We start from the raw sequence: 16591 nt of genomic DNA, 5'->3' as shown, positions 1-16591 counted from the left end.
TAGTTTGTTCAATTTTATGATACATCGAATCATAGCTTTATTAGTAAGCACAATAGTATTGTTTGCTTTTCAATTATATTTGGGCCTCATTGCTGAGGTCCACGAGTCCCAGGAAAATCTTCGCTAAGAAGTGCAATTAGGCACTGAGAGGGGATTTGTAGATGAGATTTTTTTGGGTTCAAAATTCAGTTTCTCTGAAGTTCCCATTTTGGGATTAATTTTGCATGTTTTATGAAACTGCTCAGACAAAGTTTTAGGGAACGCAACATAAACCAATTTGCGTGTGGTACTACTAGTGGGAGTACGCAGAGCGCGATAAGTCTGGATCCGGTGTACAGAGCGAGATAAGTCTTGGAGTGAAATAGAAGAAGAATCCGGCGCTCCTGCAGACGGCAAAAATCCAGGCAAAATCCGGAATGTATAGAAGCACTGGCTTTATTCCGACATGGCACACACAAAGAACTCAGCCTCCCCCTCAATGCGTTTCACGCTATGGAGCAGCGCGTCGTCTTGGAGGCTTGGAGAATCACTTATTTGCCAAGATGGAGAAGTGTCTTTTCACCAGGCGTCCACCTCCTTCCTTGGGTATATTATTTCCGACAGCGGATTGGCCATGGACCCGGAGAAGCTTAAGGCTATAGTAGATTGGCCGCAACCCGACTCCCTCAAGTCCGTTCAGCGCTTTCTGGGGTTTTCCAATTACTACTTGAAATTCATCCGTAATTTTTCCTCTATCATCACTCCGATCACTGCTTTAACCCAAAAAGGAGCCAATCCTTCAGCTTGGTCACCTAAGGCTATTACGGCATTCAAAACCTTAAAACAAGTGTTCATCTCAGCTCCCATCCTCCGACACCCGGACACCAGTTTTCCATTTACTCTAGAAGTTGACGCTTCAGACTGCAGTGCTGGCGCAGTCCTATCCCAGAAGTTTTCTCCTCAAGACAAACTCCACCCCTATGGTTTTTTCTCTAAGAAATTCTCTCCGGCCGAGAGGTATTATGACATGGGCAATAGAGAACTTCTAGCTGTCAAGTTGGCCCTCCAGGAATGGAGGCACCTTTTGGAGGGGTCAAAAGAGCTGTTCACGATTCTCACGGACCATAAGAATCTTTTCTAGAATGCCCGCCGCCTAGGATCTCGCCGAGCTCGTTGGTCATTATTTTTCTCTAGGTTTAATTTTATTTTGTCCTACATCCCCGGGACCAAGAACGTCAAGGCAGATGCCCTTTCTAGACAGTTTTCTTCTGAAGAGAGACCGGAGAAAACTACAGAGATCCTCCTTCCCAAGCAAAAGATCCTCGCGGTCGCTACATTCAAGTATCTGGAAAAGATCCTTAAGTCTCAAGAACACCTTCCTAGAGACCTCGAAGTACCAAAGCATACAATATACGTAGAGCCCAAGTTTATTCCTGAGATCTTGGATTGGGGCCACGCTTCTCGTTCAGCAGGACATCCAGGATTCAAGAAAATGGTGCAAGGAAAGTAAGCGCAAACCTTAAATACACATATATATATAAATAAAAACAAATAAATATCACCAAGAGGAGATGCAGCTGGAGTGAGAGATTTCACAATCTCTCAAAGTAACTTCTGGGGGGAGGACACAAAGCGCAAAAAACTTCCTCTCCAAGGTGGAAATAACACAAGGAATCTCAAATGGGCAGCATATGTAAAGAAAAAACACACCCCTGAAGAAGTCCATACCGTGGATGAAACGCGTAGGGTTCTATATGCGCTAGGACCTTGTGTTAGTAGTCAGTGCCTCTGACGGACTCTTTGCTGTGATACCAGCTACCTTACCTCAGTGCTCTCCTGTTTGGATATCTTCCGCTGTACTGATCTTCACGGAGCCAGATGGTCCTCCCCTTGCTGTTGGAGATTGAGGGAACCGGTTCGTGATGTCAGACGCCGATCGAGCACGGAAGTAAAGAGCGAGGAACAGCTGTTTGGAGTCCTGTACACAGCGTCTGAACCCAGAGTGGTTGAATTGCTTTTATTTACCATGGAGCATGTGAGTGTGTTGGAGCCACCTTGCTCGCTTATATGTTATAATTAAATTGTGTTGCACTATTTCTTTTTCTTTTTTCATTACATATGCGGCCCATTTGAGATTACTTGTGTTATTTCCACCTTGGAGAGAAAGTTTTTTGCGCTTTGTGTCCTCCCCAAGGATTCAAGAAAACACTGGACCTCATTCGTCGCACCTTCTGGTGGCCCAATATGGCCAAGACCATCCTCGAATATACTCGTGCCTGCCCGGTATGTGCGCGGAATAAGGTACCTCGACAGAGACAACATAGCCTTCTTATGCCCTTACCCATTCCAGAACGTCCCTGGTCCCACATTTTCATGGACTTTATTGTCGAATTACCTAGGTCGAATGGCATGAACACCATACTAGTAGTGGTGGATCGGTTCTCCAAGATGGCCCATTTCAAGAAAAATCTTCCGGATCCATGGTATTCCCACTTCCATCGTATCGGATAGAGGTTCTAAATTTGTTTCCAAATTCTGGAGTACCTTCACCAGAAAACGGGGCATTTTTTCTTCCTTCTCTTCGGGTTATCACCCTCAATCTAATGGGCAGACCGAGAGTGTTAATCAATCCCTCGAGAAGTATTTGAGGTGCTTCCTCTCTAACTCCCAGGATGACTGGTCGGAATTACTCCCATGGGCTGAGTACGCCATTAATTCCTCCAGGAACTAATCCACTCGGGAGACACCCTTCTTTATTAATTACGGATTCCACCCGGCACGTCTACCTATCTCCAACATTCCCTCTGGAGTACCTGCCATGGATGAACGCATCTGCCTCTTACAGGACTCTTGGCCCAGAATCCAATCGGCACTTCTTAAGGCCTCCCACATTTCGAAGCTTCAGGCTGACCGTCGTCGCCGACCTGCACCCAGTTACAAGCCAGGGGATAAGGTTTGGTTGTCTACCAAGAATATCCACCTCAAGACACCTTCCCCTAAATTGGCACCTAGGTTTCTGGTCTGTTTTCCATCATGGAGCAGGTTATCCTGGTGGCTTTCCGCCTTCAATTACCTCAAAGTATGAGAATTCCTAATGTATTTCACACGGCACTTCTCAAACCATTTATCTCCAGTTCTCTTTTTCCGGACCCCACTCTTAGACCTGACCCAGTGATCATACAGGGCAATGAAGAGTACGAGGTCCAAGGATTCCCGCCTCTTGAGAGGTAAGGTTCAATTCTTGGTCCATTGGAAGGGCTTTGGACCCGAAGAAAGATCACACAACGTTTCGACCGTGAAGGTCTTTATCAAGTGACAGGCATGTTAACAATGAGGAAGTACATGTTGGTAAGACAAGTAGAATGTTGAAGACCAGATTTATCGAACATAAAAGTAGAATTAATAATAAATCTGAGGACACTACACTGATTACACACTGTGTAGAATTTAAACATACAATTTCTTCTTTGAGGCTCATGGGCATCGAGCAAGTTAAAAAGGTCGATGCTGGTCAGGATAGGGATACAGTGTTTTTACAGAGCGAAACCTTCTGGACATTTACACTTGACACAGTACATCCCAGGGGTCTCAATGATTACATATCGTATACTGCACCGACACACTTTATTCGAGCAAATACCCAGTATGTACCTGGCAGATACCTGGAATGCGCCGCTCCTCACCTCTGACAAGCCCCTTTGCGTTTGCCTTCCCAGCCTGGGTTCATGCCTGGCTGATGGGCGGCTGATCTGTTAAATGATAATGATTGGGATTTAATAGGCTGCAATGCTTCTCGTGTCTACCAGATGGCATAAATTCATGAATTGTAATGCAGTAAATATATATATATATACTGTGCAGTATTGCAGCCAGCGGGAATAAAATGCTTCAATCCCTGCCTGGAAAATACCTCAATGCACTCGGGCAGAAAACAGTCACAAACCTCAATACACCGGGGTATACCCGAATTCGTGGGACTAGCCGAGCTCGAATAAAGTGTGTCGCCAGTGTAACTGTTTCTTATCTAGGAGGTAATAATGTATACTAATATCTTTATTTGTCTACAGGATGTGTGGCTGCTGCTGCTGTAGTATTTTCTAGAAATGTTGTGCATAATAGAATTAGTAGTCCTTTGCATCCCATAGATCTTAACAAAAATGTAGCATAGAGACTGTTTTGCATTCCATTTTTATTGATTTTAAACCAATTACACATTGAGCACTCGGGTTGAAGGCACAGCACTTAGGGAATATGCTCTCTAAATTTTGTCTCTCTCTCACATTAAGACCGGAAGGAGCAGGGATTACCAAGGATACTGCTCGTATTCATCTTCAGACAGGACCACAGACTACAAGCGCGTGCAGTAGAGTGTTGACGCATGCGCAATGTTTCCCTGTAAGGAATAATCTTTAGATGACGACGTGGGACATCGGATTGGACCAGAGGAATGTGATGACATCACCAACGCTGGAACGTGGAAGTACCCGATTGTGGAACGCAAAGACGGACGGCGCAAGCGCAGGAGGCATGTCCCTAACCTTCGCAAGATTATGGAAGGCAGAGGAGCCTATCAGGCTTGGATACAAGTGCAGATGACCTCACCAACGCTGCAACGCGGATGTACCAACCTGTGGAATGCAAAAACGGACGGCGCATACTCAAGAGGGAGGTCCCTAATCCTCGCAAGGTTATGGAAGGCAGAGGAGCCTATCGGGGCATGGATATAAGCGCAGATGACGTCATTCACTGTCCAAACGCAGAAGAGTGGACACTTGTGATGTGAGGGAGGAGAGACTTAATTAAATGAAGACAATGTGGGACAGCTGTTGAATACGTTCACGTGGTTTTCATTTTCTTCTTGTTTGGGGGTATATATATACAAGGTATTTCCTCATTGTTAACATGCCTTTCACTTGATAAAGTCCTTCACGGTCGAAACGTTGTATGGCACAATACATTGTTCTATTCAGCAAATCCGCAGTGCGTTGGATCCTCTTTTTCAGCTTCTCCCAAGAGGAAGATGCTGCAGAAGAGACTCGCAGTCAGCGAGTAAGATGCCCTCCCACTAGAGTGGCATATGATTCGTTAGCGGCACCCCACTATGAGTCTCAGCAGCTGGCTCGGAGCAAGCTAGTTTCGATCTTCACTATGTTTACCGAGTTGTTTAATCTTGCGTAAAGTACTGCATGAGTTAAGTTGTATAATATGCACAGTACTTTTATTATATAACTTGTGTGTACCTATGTTGTTCCAAGCGAGGACGTTGGAGTCTCTACCAGGAAGAGGCCAGGTAGCCCTTACCTACATATGCGGGAAAGGGGGAGCCTACTGCTGGTTTGCCGGGACTGTGGGCACATGCAGGAAGATGCCAGGTAGAGCTGCAGGCGGGCGACCTCCCAACAGTGGAGGCCGCCATTTTGATACTCGCACATGCGCAGTGCGAGGATTGCGCATGCACATTGTCTCATTAGTTGCAGCGGTCATTAGTCAGGCTCCGCAATGGACTACAAGTCCCAGCAGCCACTGGGGCTGCAGTCTTGTGCTGTGAAATAGCCAATAGGGCTCCTGGACTCATGGAGGACCGATATATATACTTTTGGCATGCTTGGCACCACGCGTCAGTCGGGTGCAGGATAGCAAGGGGTGAGGTAAGGTCCAGGGAGAAGTGCTCCGCTGGACTAGGCCAGATACCCCATTAGGTCGCAGCTAGACCCCATCACAATTAGCTTGTGTGCTGTAGGGAAGGCCCAAGACATGGACGATCCCATTAACACATTAGTGTTAGTCAGCACATCTGTGACCTAGACGCTACGCAATGCATGAGGCCTGTGGTCTGGGACCAGACCCAGGCCTATACCAAGAGATTCTTACCATGAGGCCCTCCAGCGGGAGTTCACCCCACGCAGAGGCAGACGGACCGGACTGACTTACATCAGTGGATCAGATGGATCCTTTGGGTTGTTCGGCGGTACCCGGGTACTGAAGTGCCCAGGAAGGTATAACATCTAAGTGCGCCAACGGCCATACACAGGGGTAGCGCTACTCCTCGCACACTTTGTGGTTAGGTGCCCGGGGCACCCTCATAACTTTGGGGAAACCTCACTGGGGTGTGGACAAGTGGTGGGCGTACACTGTAGTGGTACTATGTGGGTGCGGCCTTGCACGGTCCTGTGATTATATTGTGTTGTTATATGTTAGTAAATACGTTGTTACCTACTCGGTGTGTATTTACTGACTATTGTGTCCTGTGAGGGGTAATCCTACTACGTTAGGATCTCTCGCAGGTGGAGGCGCTGTGTATCAAACAAATGTAATAACCCCAGGTTTCCAGCGGCAGAGAATCAGGCCTCCTGTGAGTCACTCAGGTAACGCAGTACAGGTAGTTTCACTAGACACGGGGGAAATGGGACTACATATGTTTTTGGGGCTGGGTGGGGGGGGGATTTGTATGTATTTGGGTGGGAGGGTTTGCTTATATTTAGGGATTTTTTTGTATGTATTTTGGGGAAAGTTTTTTGTATTGGGTGCCGGGATTATTTGGTATGTATTTTGTTGGGGAGATTGTGTGTGTTTAGGGGGGAGGGAATGAGTGTGAGGAGGGGGGATTGAGTAAGAGTGGGTAATTGATGGAGGGGGGAGGATTGAGTAAGAGTGGGGTTATTGGAGGGGGCAGAGAGGGGGTGAGTGAGGAAGAGAGGAAGAGAGGGAGTGAGACGCGATAGAAATACACGTGAAGAAGGGCACAAATAGAGGGGGCTCACAAGGTGTGAAATGGTTGGGCTCGCAAGACTGCCAACACGGGGGGGTGGGCAGTCGTAACTAGTCCTGGTCCTCTGCAAATCTGTCTGTGGCCTTGTGTCGCTGTGTGTGTCTGTGTGTTAGTGTCTGTGTTCTCTGTGTCTCTGTGTGTGTGTTGTCTGTGTGTGAGTATGTTGTCTGTCTGTGTGTGTGTTGTCTGTGTGAGTGTGTTTTCCTGTGTGTGTGTGTCTTTGTGTGTGTGTCTCTGCGTGTGTGTGTCTCTGTGTGTCGGTGTGTGTGTTGTTTGTGCGTGAGTTTGTTGTCTGTGAGTGAGTGTGTTGTCTGTGTGTGTGTGTCTGTGTGTGTGTCTGTGTGTGTGAGTGTGTGTGTTTGTGTGTGTTTTGTCTGTGTGTGATTGGGTTATCTGTGTGTGAGTGTGTTGTCTGTGTGTGAGTGTGTGTGTCTGTGTGTGAGTGTGTTTGTTGTCTGTGTGTTAGGGTGACCAGACGTCCCGGTTTTGCCAAGACAGTCCGGTTTTTCGTGGGCTGTCCCGGTTGCCAGTCCGTCCCGGGAATGTCCCGGTTTTTCATTGTGTCGGCGGCGGTGAGCTGAGCGGCGGGGAGGAGGAGGAGGAGGAGGAAGATGCAGCAGCCCGGCTGGTAAGTATTTTTTATTAATGCCAGGGTGATTGGATGGTGGATGCCGGGGGCGGGGCTTTAGAATGTCGGGCCGCAGGGGATTGGTCAAGGCAGGAGGATGCAGGGGGGGGGGCTTTGGCTCTCCCAGGCTTTCCCTCCCCCGGCACTCTGGCTCCCGGCTTTCTCCCTCGGCACCTTGGCGCTCCCCGGTACCCCGACTCCCTCCCTCGGCACTAGTCTCTGGCCCTCCCTCTGGCTCACCGGCAACCCATCTCTCTCCCTCCCCCGGCACTCTAGCCCTCCCTCTGGCTCCCCGGCTCCTCGGCTTTCTCTCTCTCTCCCCCGGCACTCGATTCTCTTTCTACCAGCATTCTGGCCCTCCCTCGGGCTCCTCGGCTTTCTCTCTCCCTCCCCCGGCACTCTAGCCCTCCCTCTGGCCCTTCCTCGGGCTCTTCGGCTTTCTCTCTCACTCCCCTGGCACTCTAGCCCTCCCTCTGGCCCTCCCTCGGGCTCCTCGGCTTTCTCTCTCCCTCCCCCGGCACTCTAGCCCTCCCTCTGGCCCTTCTTCGGGCTCCTCGGCTTTCTCTCTCCCTCCCCTGGCACTCTAGCCCTCCCTCTGGCCCTCCCTCGGGCTCCTCGGCTTTCTCTCTCCCTCCCCCGGCACTCTAGCCATCCCTCTGGCCCTCCCTCAGGCTCCTCGGCTTTCTCTCTCCCTCCCCCGGCAGTCTAGCCCTCCTTCTGGCCCTCCCTCGGGCTCCTCGGCTTTCTCTCTCCCTCCCCCGGCACTCTAGCCCTCCCTCTGGCCCTCCCTCGGGCTCCTCGGCTTTCTCCCTCCCACAGCACCCTGGCTCTTTCCCTCCCCCGGCACCCCGACTCTCTCTCTCCCTCCCCCCGGCACTCTGGCCCTCCCTCATGCTCCCCGCCCCCCCGGCTCCCTCCCCCGCCCCCCCCCCCAGAGCCCACTCACAGCCTGCCGCCTCCGCCAAACCAAACCCGCAGCCCGCAGGTAGGCATATGGGGGGAGAGAGATGAGAGATGCAGGGGGGGGGAGAGAGATGAAAGATGCAGGGGGGGGGGGAGAGATGGAAGATGCAGTGGGGGGTAGGATGGGAGATGCAGGGGGGCGAGATGGGAGATGCAGGGGGGAGAGATGGGAGATGCAGGTGGGAGAGATGGGAGATGCAGGGGGTGGAAAGATGGGAGATGCAGGGGGGGGGGGGAAAGATGGGAGATGCAAGGGGGGGGAGATGGGAGATGCAAGGGGGGAGAGATGGGAGATGCAAGGGGGGGTGATGGGAGATGCAAGGGGGGAGAGATGGGAGATGCAAGGGGGGAGAGATGGGAGATGCAAGGGGGGGAGAGATGGGAGTTGCAAGGGGGTGAGAGATGGGAGATGCAAGGGGGGAGAGATGGGAGATGCAAGGGGGGGAGAGATGGGAGTTGCAAGGGGGTGAGAGATGGGAGATGCAAGGGGGGGAGAGATGGGAGATGCAAGGGGGTAGAGATGGGAGATGCAAGGGGGGGAGAGATGGAAGATGCAGGGGGGTGGATATGAGTGTGATTGGAGATGCGGGGGGTGGGTATATGAGGATGATGATGATTTTACCTGTGCGGCCCCATTTTGTATATGTATGGGGGGTGGGGTGGTGGGGGTCTTTTCAAAATGTATTGCGGCGGGGGTCCTTTTAATATGTATTGGCGGGGGTGGGTATTTTGTTATGTATTGCGGGGTGGTTTTTTTGGGTATGTATTTTGTGGGGGGATTGACGGAACATAGGGGCGAGTGAGAGGAAAGAGGGGAGTGAGGAGAAAGAGGAGGAAGAAAGAAGGAGGGAGAGGAAGCGAGAGGGAGAGAGAGAGAGAGGTGAAAGAAGGGCAGAGAGAGGGAGAGGTGAAAGAAGGGCGGAGAGAGGGAGAGGAGGGAGAGAGATGGAGGGAGGGGGAGTGGAGGAGGATGGGGGGAGAGAGATCGAGGGAGAGATAGGGAAGGGAGAGGAGGAGAGAGGAGGGAGAAAGAAGGAAGGAGATGGGGGAGAGGGAGAGGAGAGAAGGGTGGAGAGAAAGAGAGGAGAAATAAGAGGGGAGAGAGGAGGGGGGAGAGGAGAGAGGGGGAGGGAGGAGAGGTGGAGGGAGGAGAGGGAGAGGGGAGAGGAGAAAGAAGGGCGAAGAGAGGGAGAGGAGGGAGAAAGGAGGGAGAGGAGAGAAGGGGGGAAAGAGGGATAGGAAGAGGAGAGAGGAGGGAGAAAGGGGGGGAGAGGAGAGAGGAGGGGGAGAGAGGAGGGAGATGGAAAGAGAGGGGGAGCGGAGAGGGGGAGGGAGAGGAGGAGAGAGGGGAGAAGGGAGGAGAGGATAGAGGGAGAGGAGAGAGAAGGAGGGAGAGAGAGAGATCGATCCGTGGTGATGGTGGGGGGAGGGTTTGGGGGGGCGGGAGGTGATGTGAGATGCAGGGTGGGGGGTGATGTGAGATGTAGGGGGGGATGTTTAAACCCAAATCATTACAAAATATGTACACATTTTTTATTCAAAATTATGAGTAAATTATTATTTATTACCCCTTTTACCCCCAATGCTTTACGCATCTATTTTGTGATTTACCCCTGTCGAACATGTGTCATCCAGATAGGGGTTCCCCGAAATTGTACGAAATACTTAAAGGGTTCCTGCAAACAAAAAAGTTTGGGAATCACTGCTCTATACACGCAAACACACACTGCAGCTCCCACTCTATACACACAAACACACACTGCAGGGCCCACTTCTGTATACAGAAACACACACTGCAGGGCCCACCTCTGTATACAGAAACACAAACTGCAGGGCCCACCTCTGTATACAGAAACACACACTTCAGGACCCACCTCTATACACGCAAACATACTTTTTTTAGCTCTTTATATTATATATTTATTTAGCTTGCCTTTGGCTGTATCCTCCCCTCCAAATTCCATCAACATGGCTGCGCAACGTCACGTAATGCCCATTGCCATAACAATGAGCCGCTCCGTGACGTCACGCGGCATCAAGTTGACATGACAACGAGATGCATTATGGTGACGAGGCATCACGTGATGCAACATTGTCATGGCAACATGTCACCGCCTGACGTTAGTGTTTCGTTGTCATGGCAACGGGGGGCATGACGTGATGTACATTATTTTATAAATAATTTTTTAAGTGTCCCGGTTTTTCATTTTGAAAATCTGGTCACCCTACTGTGTGTGAGTGTGTTGTTTGTGTGTTGTCTGTGTGTCTCTGTGTGTGTCTGTGGGTGTGTGTGTGTCTGCGTGTGTGTGTCTCTGCGTGTGTGCCTCTGTGTGAGTGTGTGTGTCTCTGTGTGTATGTCTGTTACTGCACCTCTTAATCCAGGTGCAGGTCCCAGGGCCTCTATTTCCTGCCTCCACGGACCCAACACCAGCAGCAGTGTAATCTCCCCGTTTGTGGGGGGGCGGGAAAAGATTCTGTTTTGCGTGGGGGAAGAGATTCGGTTGGGGGGGAAGAGATTCCATTTTTGGGGGAAAGAGATTCTGTTTTGGGGGTGGAGAGAAGAGATTCTGTTTTGTGTGTGGGGGGAGAAGAGATTCTGTTTTGAGGGGGGGTTTCTTTGGGGGATGGGGATTCCATTTTGAGGTGAGGAGGGAAGAGATTGGAGTGTGCTGCAGGGGGGTTCTATATTGTGTGTGCTGCAGTGGGGTATTCAATTTTGCAGAGGGGAGGGGATATCTTGTGTCTATGTGTGCTGCGGGGTTGGGGTTATCTTGTGTGTGTACTGTGGGGGGTTATCTTTTGTATGTACTGTGGGGGGATTCCATTTTGTGTGCTGAAGGGGGTGTGTGTTCTGTGTTGGAGGGGTTTTGTGTGTTGGGGGACGAGGGTGGTATGTGTATTGAGGTGGCAAAATTGTAAATCCGCCACTGGCAACACGCCTATCTGAAAAAACTCCCTACCAAACACAGCTCTGATCACCAAAGATCTGACTCTAAAATACTGTTCATGGTCCCAAGGTTCAACAAGGAATCCGGTTGCTCCTCTTACCGTGCACAACTGGAACAATCTACCAGAGACTCTCAAAACTGCCTCCAATTTAATTTCTTTCAAGATTTCAGCTCTCACATTTTAATCTTGTCTGTAACTGTTAATTATCTGTTAAACACACCCATAACATATATTGTCCGCAACTATCGATGAAATGTCTGTAAATATATAACGTGTTAGAATGTATTGTCATTATTTGTCTGTGCCAAGGACATACTTGAAAATTAGAGGTAACTCTCAATGTACTTTTCCTGGTAAAACATTTGATAAATAAATAAAAATATATAATGCACCTTTAACAAGCCTTGTGCGTAGGGATTTCAAACAAGTTCATTGCGCTTCACATTAATAAACGAAGAGCTAAATATTTTGTGCAACGTGACTCTAATCAAGTACATGGTCATTATGGATTTCCTCTAACAATAACAACGTTTATGTGACTACTTTCTATATATGGTATAAGTGCAATTACACCTACTGCTATTCAGGATTTCAATTTATGAACAGTTGTGACACATTTCCCTGAAAATGTTTGAAGTTATAATTACTAATAGCTCTTTTCCTGAGTATTTTTGTCATGTTTATGTAATTGCCATGCTGGCATAGAAACAGCATTCTTAATTGGCTGTCTGCTTTCTGCTGGACCGCAGAGCTGGCTATGGAACTTATTTATTACCAACCTTACTAAATGTGTATGTTTTGCTGTCCTGGTTGCAATGCCATTTTTCCAGAGTCGATCAGTTACATAGCTACAGAAATTACATGAACCTGATTGAAAATAGTTGTTTAAATAGAAGTATTAGTCGTTGAAAACTTCAAAGACAAAAAGAGTCTATGAACCCTGTAAATTTTAATGCAATTTGGGAGAAAACAAACTGCACCAGGTTTATCAAACAAAACATCCTATTGATTTAAATGAGATTTGTTTTTTTTAATACCTGTGGTGCAGTTTATTTATCCCAGAATTGCACGACTTTTGCCTTGATACATACAGTATGCCCTAAAACGGGATAGAATTTCATGAATTATTTTATTTATTTATTTAAAAAATGTTTTATAATGGGTTAAGATGACAAATAATACATGGTTACAAATACAGTTACATAAGTGAACAGGGTATACATTATATCCAATACATTGTATGCAAAGTTAAAGATAATATATATTATAGGCGTATGTAACAGTTACAGACCAGATTAAAATTTGACTGCTTTAGTTTTGAAAGAACTTAAACGGGGTGGTGGCTGTGAGAGTCTCCGGTAGGTTGTTCCAGTTTTGGGGTGCACGGTAATAGAAGGAGGAGCGGCCGGATACTTTGTTGAACATTGGGACCATGAGCAGTCTTTTGGAGTCAGATCTCAGGTGATAAGTTCTGCATGTGGTAGGGATGAGGAGCTTGTTCAGATAGGTGAGTAGCTTGTCCAGAAAGTATTTGAAGGCAACACAATAATAGGAACCCCAAAGTGTGATGCTAGTTATCATTCATTTGTAATATTGCTACTCAGTTTTGTGTTGAAAATAGTGTATAAGGTCAGTTTTCGAGTAAAATCTGTAATCAGCATAAAATATTGAAATACCATTTAGAGATGTTCTTAAACTGTTCTGTAAGGGGTTTTACAAGTAAACAAGACCATTCTGCGTACTGATGGAGATAACATACTACACTATTTACACAATGCAATTCATACACTGCACCCAGTGTTTGCTTCTGTAAAATAGAGGCTTTATAACTTCTTAAGACTAAATGTATTGTATATTTGAATAGATGTATTATAATGGACATTCTGACCATCTTCTAGGAGGTTCTTCTAAATAGACTTAAACGTAGAGATGGGAAAATCCGCCGAAATCCGTTTCCCGGATTTTTGGTAATGTTACCCTCAAAATCCATTTTGCATTGTAAAATCCGCAAATGGATTTAGGCTGTTTCAATCCGCATGGATTCATCAAAATTCCCCATTAGATACACACATGGATGGATTTGTAGAATCCGCCAACGGATTCCTGAATCTGCGGATTGGATTCTACAAATTTGTTCACGGGTTGCAGAATCCGTGGATTGTATTGGTAATAATAATTAAAAAATATGCAAAACGCGTTTTTGACATTGATCCGCTGAAATCCGTGGACCAAAGGAACCGGCCAATCCGCTGCGGATCCAAATTCGCAAAAAATATGCCCATCTCTACTGAAATGGGTGATCACACTGTGGCCAGCTGATAACTCCCATTAAAGAGGCAATCCAAGTCATTTTTCTTTATAACTTTTTTAACACACGATTGAAGCAGGGGGTCTCTGGTGCTGAACACAATTAATTTCAGCTGCGAGGACCCCCTGCTTTCGGAGGAACTTACCTCCATAGTGGGTGCCCGTAGCCACTCCAGGGTTCACTATATGGCTGCTTTTCAAAGCTCCTGGGCCCTGTGGGCCAATAGGAAGCTGTTACATAATTCAGTGCAGCTTTCTGTTGGTCCATGTGACTGGGGCTTTAAATTGCAGAAAACTGCAGGAGATACTGACACCCCCTTTGGAGGTAAGTATCTCCAGAAGCAAGGTATCCCCATAGCTTAAATAAATTGCATTCAGCTCGAGACCCACTGCTTCAAACCTGTATTAAAAAAAATAAAGAAAAGAAAAAAAAACTAAACAAAAAGAAACAACCAAAAAATTGCTCAGATTGCAGGATGACAAATTACTTTTGCATGTGAGTAAGTCCATGTAGGGGAAGGTAAAAAGGATTTCCTTACTGAGGAAGCAGTGGAAGATATGTCTAGTCACTTTGGCTGCTGTAGAAAAGAGAGAGCACACTTTCCTTTGAAGACAGGAACACGCTAAGGGGCATAACAATATGCAGATAAAGGCAGGGGGAGAAGACTAAACCAATCTCAATATGAGTATTGGGGGGATGGCAACTGGCTAATGGCTTGTGTGAAGGATACTATTTGTAACTATAATGTTGCAATATACACAGCTCTGGCTGCTTCAGAGCAGGAAAAACATGCAACTTAGCTTGGGAAGGCTGGCAGCCTGAGAGGCCAATCTCACTTCTCCCAATTCTATCCAAAGTCATGGAAAAATGTGTCCACTCCCAATTAAGCGATTACTATACCAAGACAAATTTCCCTAGCCAATTCCAATCTGGCTTTCGTCCCAAACACTCCACCGTAACTACCCTGCTAAAAGTTTGCAATGAAATCCAGTGTGGAATGGAACGGGGACAACTCACTGGTGCAGTATTCCTAGATTTTGCAAAGGCTTTTGATACAGTTGATCATGCTATCCTGCTTAACAAACGCCAGAGCTCTGGAATAGGGAAGCATGCTTTAAACTGGTTTCAGTCCCACCTATCAGGTAGATCCCAACATGTGTTCATCTCAGGCTCTAACTCCAACCCCCTGGATATCACCTGTGGTGTCCCGCAAGGCTCTGTTCTGGGGCCCCTACTCTTCTCAGTGTTCATTAATGATCTTCCCACAGTTTGTAAGGAAGCCTGATACACATGTATGCAGATGACACAATCCTATATGCACACACCCATAGCCTCTCTGACCTTCAACACATACTTCAGTCTGACTTTTTGAGACTCGAAAACTGGATTTCCCAAAACAAACTGTTTTTAAACACTGACAAGACTGTAACAATGGTATTTGGGACCAAGACTAAATTTTTAATTCCAGTGACTGAGCTCCAGATTAGAACCAACGCTAACTCCACCCTAAACCCTGTCACTAGTTTTAAATACCTGGGCTTATGGTTTGACTCCCACTTAACATTCAGGATGCACATTGATACCACGACAACCAAGACCTATGCCAAATTAGGGGTACTTTACAGGAACAAATCCTCCCTAAGTCTCCTGCTCAGAAAGCGTATCTCACAGCAGATGCTAATGCCAATTATTGACTATGGAGACATAGTATATGGCTCGGCACCTCAAACCCACCTTAGAAAACTTGACACCCTCTACAATTCAATTTATCGTTTTGTTCTCCAATGCAACTACAACACACATCACTGCGAAATGCTCAAAGAACTAGATTGGTCAATACTCGAGTCTAGGTGCAAAGTTCACCTTTCCTGTCTTGCCTTTAAATTCTTTATGGGCAAGCTACCCAGCTATCTGAACAAGCTCCTCACCCATACCACATGCAGCACTTATCTCCTGAGATCAGACTCCAAAAGACTGTTCATGGTCCCAAAGCTCAACAAAGTATCCGGCCGTTCCTCCATCTCTTACTGTGCACCCCAAAACTGGAACAACCTTCCAGAGACTCTCACATCCAACACCAGTTTAAGTTCTTTCCAATCTAAGGCTATCTCACATTTTAATCTGGTCTGTAACTGTTTCATACACCTATAATATATATTTTCTTTAACTGTGCATGCAATGTCTTGTATATAATGTATACCCTGTTCATTTATGTAACTGTATTTGTAACCATGTATTACTTGTCTTAACTCTGTGCCCAGGACATACTTGAAAACGAGAGGTAACTCTCAATGTATTACGTCCTGGTAAAACATTTTATAAATAATATCTAACCTACAATGTGGAACATTTAAAATACAATAACAATGTATTGTCGTCCATGTTCACATAACGTGGTGCCGGCCGGTACCACTGGCTCCAAGATCCCCTTTGGCAAGAGATGCCGGGTGGGTGCACCAGTCAGGATGGGTGGGTGCTCCACAATGTCTTTAGGAGTCCATAAAACAGGTGACCAGTTCTTACTTGCTGGAATCCGATTTAGACATTAGAAGGATGGTCTCTGTAATGGGCCTGACAAAGGTTTTCACAGTTCCTTGTTTGGTGACTCTTACACCGACCTTGTGGACCCTTTCATCCACACTTGGGATGGTCTTAATGATAAGACCCATAGGCTACTCGTTCCGTGCTACCTGTTTATCTTTTAACAAGACAACGTCTCTTACTTTGATGTCTTGTTTGACAGATTGCCATTTGGGGAGTTCCTGGAGTGTTTTTATGACACTGTCACTGACGACATGAGACAAGTATCTGGAGTTATATACAGCGTATGAGTTGCAATTTCAGTAATGTACTTCCCATGTGAGCTTGAAATGATTACACACAACCCCACTCTCTTGCCTAGACTCATACCATGATAATGGATGCTACAGGCAGGAATTACTTGTGTCTGCAAAAGCTGTATAACAAACATGTATTATAGCCTGTTATTTGCCAG

The sequence above is a fragment of the Ascaphus truei genome, chromosome 2, assembly GCF_040206685.1.
Source record: "Ascaphus truei isolate aAscTru1 chromosome 2, aAscTru1.hap1, whole genome shotgun sequence".
Lineage (NCBI taxonomy): Eukaryota > Metazoa > Chordata > Amphibia > Anura > Ascaphidae > Ascaphus > Ascaphus truei.
The sequence above is the reverse complement of the archived record's forward strand: the minus strand, read 5'-3'. Positions refer to the sequence as shown.